The sequence below is a fragment of the Glandiceps talaboti genome, chromosome 16, assembly GCF_964340395.1.
Source record: "Glandiceps talaboti chromosome 16, keGlaTala1.1, whole genome shotgun sequence".
Taxonomy (NCBI): domain Eukaryota; kingdom Metazoa; phylum Hemichordata; class Enteropneusta; family Spengelidae; genus Glandiceps; species Glandiceps talaboti.
The window spans coordinates 14,194,328-14,201,511 of NC_135564.1; the positions used below are offsets into that span (position 1 = coordinate 14,194,328).

The 7,184-nt window shown below is 37.1% G+C and overlaps 1 pseudogene across 1 annotated transcript in view; it reads left to right on the forward strand.

Moving 5' to 3' along the window:
• Positions 1–311: 311 nt before the first annotated feature.
• Positions 312–7,184, forward strand: part of LOC144447643 (arylsulfatase B-like) — a 7,905-nt pseudogene continuing 1,032 nt past the window's right edge. The window contains exons 1-13 of the transcript XR_013482042.1: positions 312–354; positions 809–920; positions 1,193–1,244; positions 1,689–1,785; positions 2,277–2,392; positions 2,947–3,038; positions 3,726–3,827; positions 4,033–4,096; positions 4,619–4,716; positions 5,300–5,436; positions 6,027–6,091; positions 6,312–6,447; positions 7,060–7,118. The product of XR_013482042.1 is annotated as an arylsulfatase B-like (transcript). The remainder of the gene's footprint in view (positions 355–808; positions 921–1,192; positions 1,245–1,688; positions 1,786–2,276; positions 2,393–2,946; positions 3,039–3,725; positions 3,828–4,032; positions 4,097–4,618; positions 4,717–5,299; positions 5,437–6,026; positions 6,092–6,311; positions 6,448–7,059; positions 7,119–7,184) is intronic.

Below are 7,184 nucleotides of genomic sequence, written 5' to 3' on the forward strand. Positions count from 1 at the left end.
CGATTCGGACATATTTGGCCTCACTCCAGGAATGACGTCAGAATTGAGTCAGTCTTTAACCCACCGACTTGTCTTTTGGCTTTTTAATTTACAAACTGCCTTATATCCAATCAAAATGTTTCCAAAGAATCTTGCATGGTTTTAGAAAATAGCGTCCATAAAATAAAATGTGACAAAAAGCGCGGGAAGAGTCACACAAGAAATGTATTTCTTTTGTAAATAAATATTCACCATCTTGATAACTGACGAGCTCCCTTGCACATTTTTCATTCCTTTTCTCTTTATGAAAAACAGATAAAAGCGATGACAAGAAAAGCCCAACACATATCATATACATGATGCCCGACGATCTAGGTAAGTTGGATTTTAAAGACTGAGAAAGAAGGGAAAAACTAATTTACAAAAACAAACAGAATAAAAGAAAGTCGACACTCAAAGAACATGTGGATGGACTTTCAAGTTTTGGTGTTTAAATCATACAAAACACACCGATGTTAATACATGTCAGATTATGCGTAATTTGGGGAAGGTTGGGGAAAATAACCGTGACTAGCAGAAGATTTCATTCACATTGAGCATATGGATAAAATATGTTAGACTGCGAAAGATAAAGTTTACCTGTCCACGTTTCTACATAATAATATTCAGAGAGTGAGTGAGTTGTAGTTTGTGTAATCACCGCAAAGATGACTGCTATCATGTTCATTAACTGTAGTTCGAGCATCATATCATGCTTAATTCAATAATCCACCTCTCCACGAGATTTCAACAAACACCCAAACCGTATATATTTGTATTTCTTGGACAGGATATAATGACGTTGGTTGGCATGACGACACTCTGAAGACTCCACATCTGTCAAACTTGGCTGAAAACGGCGTCAAACTTGACAATTTCTACACCATGTCCGTCTGCAGTCCGTAAGTATCGAATATTCTATGTCAGTTCAGTTATGACGTCATGATGACGTAAACGTTAACACTCTCCAGTATGACTAATGTTTTAGGTATCACAAATATAAATGTTTGGAGTTTGTAGTATATATCGTATCACACCGCGAGGTTTCAACACGGGGTTGTAGATTTGGCCCTGCATGGTGGTAGAATCATTCGATGACTAAATGCAGAGTTTGTGTACTTGTAAGACTTCCTATTCTATCAATTTTTTAACGTGTTTGTGGTTTTGTTTACAGTTCTCGTGCTGCGCTGATGACGGGGAGATATTCTTCAAATGTTGGAGGACAGGTAAGTTTAACACCCTCTTCCACGTTTAGAGAAAAATACAAGTACAATACTCACATCCAAACAAATTCTGGCAAGCCAGAGTACATATTTCTGCTCAACGTAATCGCGCAACGAACGCGAAATACCAGGGACGTATAAACTGTCTATACGTCCCTGGAAATACATGGCACGTTTTGAAAGATACCGTAAAGAGGCACGTGATTTACGACGATGTCGAGCACATTTTGGACGGTGTCGTAAAGAGGCATGTGATTTACGACGATGATCCAAACATTGTTAAAACTCTGAATTTTACGGTCTATATCAGAGATGTAGTATTGTGAAACAAAGTCGACACGTTATTTTTTTTGTACATATTTTTTGCGTTATTCCTCAGAGTATATTAAACATGTCCACTGAATGCTAAAGCTTACGGTCCGATATTTCTCTTTATGTTCCCTGCAGCATTTTACGTATCTTGGCGACCGACCACACGGTGTTCCTACCTACTAAGACCAGAAAGACTACAAGAAATGGGCTACGCTACCTATGGCGTTGGAAAGTAAGTCAGCTTAGACAGTATGGCGTCACGCTCTCTCTCTCTCTCTCCTCTCTCTCTCTCTCTCTCTCTCTCTCTCTCTCTCTCTTCTCTCTCTCTCTCTCTCTCTCTCTCTTCTCTCTCTCTCTCTCTCCCTCTCTCTCCTCTCTCTCTCTCTCTCTCTCTCCCTCCCTCTCCCTCCCTCCCTCCCTCCCCCCTCCCCCCCTCCCTCCCTCCCTCCCTCCTCCCTCCCTCCCTCCCTCCCTCTCTCTCTCTCTCTCTCTCTCTCTCTCTCTCTCTCTCTCTCTCTCTCTCTCTCTCTCTCTCTCTCTCTCTCTCTCTCTCTCTCTCTCTCTCTCCCTCTCTCTCGCTCGCATAATTTAAGTGATGCAAATTCACTAGTGACTTTCTCTAGAAACTTTACTCCCCGGAGTATTCACTCTTTCCTCGTCAACAACTTAAGTATTTTGCCACAGTCATGTCATTTTCATCATATTTTCTCATTTTGTACACAGGTGGCATTTGGGATTCTGCAACTCCTCCTACCTTCCAACAAATCGTGGTTTTGACCATTTTTATGGTTTCTTCAACGGTGGCACATTGTTTTATGAACATACTAACAGTGAGAAAGGTATTCAATTAAATATTAATATTTTATACACATATAAAATGTTTATTGGTCATGAGGAACACAATAATTGTTTTCTATTTTTTTGAAGTTACTGTAATAATGTGGTGGGTGGTGGGTTAGAGGGACACCAGGGGATTTTTTTTACATGCCATGTTCTTCAACTTTATATTTGCGTTATTGTAAGAATGTGAAGACTTATAGACAACAAATGGCATTTAACCTTACACAATGACATATACTGATGTAAAGAACGTTACACTGTTATTTTTGTGTGTGTGTTCAACATCAGAATCAGTTAGGTTATATTTAGCAACCTTTTTACTCAAAAAACGAAGATATAACGTAAGTTTGGTTCAACGAAATCATAATTTAATTTTTGGTCTTAAAAAAGATGTCGCATTTTGTTTTGCTCTTTGTTTATCCTCGTACCGGTACAATTATGTACAGTATCCTTACTATGCACGACTATAAGTCATAACATTCACTATAAATTTGGTTTAGAAATCTCATGTGAACTTTTGATTGACGTGTATATTTTGTTATCCATAACGTAGGTCCCGGCATTCCTGGAAAATTTCTCGGTATTGATCTCCATGACGACGAGACACCAGCTCACGGTCCTGGTACTGATGGCGTATATACTTCTGTAAGTACTCTTATGCTTGAAGTTGTATATGTACGCATTCAAACAGAAAACATAGGATTTATTGCTCTAGTTCACAACAGGTGTCTACGTCATTATTAGTTTTGTCGTGCTTGAAATCACAAGGCAAAACGTTCTTTGACTTTACTCTCCAGTGATCTCCTTCATCAAGCGTGACAGTAGGGCTTTTGTCATTATCCGTCTTCGACTCATAGTGACAGGGCCCCTTATGTCACTTGTATTTCTATTAGCTAAATGAAGGAAAATATTGAAGAACAGTTGAGGGGACAGTTTTGTATACATCAATTCAAATATGAACGACTCTTCTCAACTGCAATATCAATGTGTTCAGTGGTGAAAATGTTATCTATCAAGTAAGATATAGTAAGACACAAAGTTCAGTTTGTCAAATGATTGGCTTAGAGTCAGGTCGTATAGGGAGTTTAGCTATCGCTGCGTAGTGGGGCGGAGGCGCGATATCCGAAATCCCAACATTTTTACTCCTTTAAGATCATAAATACTTATATCACATACAACTTCTGGCGAACGTTCCCTTTGTATTTACCTTTTATGTAATAATGTTGTATTTGCTGAAGGTTAAGCTTATAATTATTTGGTATGTTGTCTGGATAACGAAACATTCTTGTGTGTTGATCAGTTATATCATTTTTTTTACAAATCTTTTTCCAGGAATTATTTCAAGACAAAACTGTCGAATACATCAGAAATCATGATCCAAGCGTGCCTATGTTCCTATACTTGGCCTACCAGCAACCCCATGCACCTCTAACAGTGAGTATATCGTTAGATTCCACCCCTTCTTTTTTTAAATTTTTTTTTAGCAAATTTAAACTCTGCACATTATAATTGGTCAACCACATTTTTCTGAAAACAGCAAGCGGTGGTTGTAAAGTATGATTCTATATCAGAATACCACAAAGCAAAAAATTAAATTTTTAAAATTACAACTGGAATTCATTCTTTATAACTAAAATAGGTTCCTAAGAAATGGGAAGAGCTCTATCCACATATTGAAAATGAAAGACGTAGAACATACTCTGGTGAGTAAAACATCTTTGATTTATGAAAATATACTTTAAGAGAGATGAGATGATGACTGATGTAACAGATATAATGTGTAGAGGACGGTTGAGTAAAAGTGACATTTAAGAAAGCATTTGCTCCCATCAGCGATTTCTGTGACAGTGGAAAATAAATTTGAAAGCGCTGGCTTACAAGAGTGGGTCAAGGGACGAACATATATACAAATGTACATGAGTACACAGTAACCACAAGTTTTCTATTTTAAAAGACTACTAGTATCTGTTTCAGAGCTGTTTGCAGGAAAGAACGAAATGCGGACACTGTGCCAGAATAGACAGGTGCACAGGGGCATACTGTGATAAAATTTATTTTTAGAAATTCAGTGCATTTTTATATGCGGACCGGAGATAGTGAATGGCAATTAAAACAAACAGGAAAGACGAATTAATAGTTGATTCTGATGAAGATCAAAATGTGACACGATTTGCAAAGACGACAAACAGTTCAATTAATTAGCAATCATTGCATCAACCACACAGGTCAGATCAGTTTGATGGACGATACAGCAGGCAAGGTTATTGAAGAATTGAAAGCAGCGGGGATGTACGAAGATTCGTTGTTTGTCTTTCATGCTGATGTAAGTATCTTTAGAAGATAAAATTAATATTTTAGTAGTACATTTTAAAATATTTGTTTTCCAATGATTGAAAATCTGTCGGAAAACATACGAAATCATGTTATACTAGTATAGTGATGATGATGCAAAACCAGAAATCTGATTGGTCAAGATAAAGCGATATAAACGCTAGATTCGGAGATCGGGGCATATTCAAACTTGGCATGTATCCAAGCGGCCCTGAATGAGAATAAAATGCTGATAGTTGGCGGTTGATCGCTGTCGTCTGTAACTAAGTCTTCGACCGTGACGAATTTAGGAGATAAGAAATTGTGTAGCTTGAAGAAATTATTTGTTTAGTAGACTTATTTAACATAATATTTACAGGCATGTATCTGTTTCGTAGAAACATAAATGCCCTTCGAATAATTCGTCAAATTAAGCATATTATGCATTTACTTGATCAACACTTGTTGCTCGGTTCCTGAAAACATGTTTTTTTTTTGATCCTATAGAATGCCACCCCACATCAATAACGAAAAGAGACATTTATCTTGTCAAATGAAGCCCAGTTTAGTAAACACACGATGTTATTTTTTTTCAGAATGGTGGTAACGTCAACACTGCTGCCAGTAACTGGCCTTACCGAGGAAATAAAGGGACATACTTTGAAGGAGGTATTAAGAGCGTTGGTTTCGTAGCTGGTAAAGGGATACAGAAAACTCAATACACACATAGTGGGTAGGTTCACTTCACCGAGACCTGTTTACATATACTATTACTTTACACTTTATTGAATCTGAGGGTAGTTTTCACTATCTCTACATTTCGTAGACTGAAAGATTCGACGTTGTTGGCGCTCTTTTAATCATAAACTGGACGACAGAGCGACCAATCATTCATTCTAAGCATGTAATTCTTATTGACAAAAACATGTATCAACTTTACGTCCAGAACGACACTCAATCAGTACAAAATATTTTCCCGCCAAAATAATTCAATCACACTTGTGTAACATTTTGGAAACCCACACTTTATTGTAGACGAAAATTAAAGAAAAAGTCTTAAGTCCTTGTTTCTGATTTCTATACGGTTTTAACATTTACAAAATAAGTAATGCGTGTGTGTTTGTGTGTGTGTGTGTGTGTGTGTGTGTGTGTGTGTGTGTGTGTGTGTGTGTGTGATTAAGAGATAACTGATTCAAAGTTTTCACTGAAAAGCTGGTGTACCAGAAAAGCTGGTGTATGATACCAATTATACCAAGATAGTGTAGGTTGTTGTTTTTTTCTATGGAGAAAATGTACTAATGAAACGTTTCCATATTTTTCTAGGTTGTTCCATATTAGTGATATATATCCTACGCTTATCGAAGGGGTTGCCGGAGGAACTGTTGAAGGTAAGCTCTTACATACTGCATATTGTATAATAAAGTGACCTGCATATGCCGAATATCGTATTGACCTTTGTCCAAGGTTTGAAAGAAATCGACCTTTGTATGTAAGAGATATTGTATGTATGGACAGACGCACGCCCGAACAAATGCCCACGGAAGGACGGAGCCCGTTGTAATACCCCCCTTCGAACTTTAATCAACATCCTATTTTCATAACCTTTAGGTGATTTAGATGGCATCAACGTCTGGAAATCATTGTCCACTGGTACGCCCTCACCGAGGAAAGAAATGCTCATCACAGTCGATGACAAGTTCTCAAATGTATCTGGCTTATTGGGTACTAACGTATCAGCCATCAGGTTCGTAACTTGTCTACCACCATTTTAAAGAACAGATTAGAATTTATATGGCTTGATGTGTGTAGTTTATATATTTAGGCATCCCTCTTTACTTCCCTTAAACAGAGGTATTGTTTGTATGTATGTATGTATGTATGTATGTATGTATGTATGTATGTATGTATGTATGTATGTATGTATGTATGTATATATGCATGTATGTATGTATGTATGTATGTATGTATGTATGTATGTATGTATGTATGTATGTATGTATGTATGTATGTATGTATGTGTGTGTGTGTGTGTGTGTATGTATGTATGTATGTATGTGTGTATGTATGTGTATGTGTGTATGTGTGTATGTGTGTATGTGTGTGTGTATGTGTGTATGTGTGTATGTGTGTATGTGTGTATGTATGTATGTATGTATGTATGTGTGTATATGTGTGTATGTGTGTATGTGTGTATGTGTGTATGTATGTATGTATGTATGTATGTATGTATGTATGTATGTATGTATGTATGTATGTATGTATGTGCATGTATGTATGTATGATATAGGTATGAGCATGCCTGTCTTTCCTTTTGACTGTCTGACTCAAACTCATCAACTCTTCTTTTTATGTACAGAGACACTGAGTGGAAGCTAATAATTGGATGGCCAGCTTTCTCATATGCCTACAAAGAACGTAAGTATGAAAACAAAGCAACTTGATTTTTGTTGGCAAATATTTAAAATGACGTCATTCATTAAA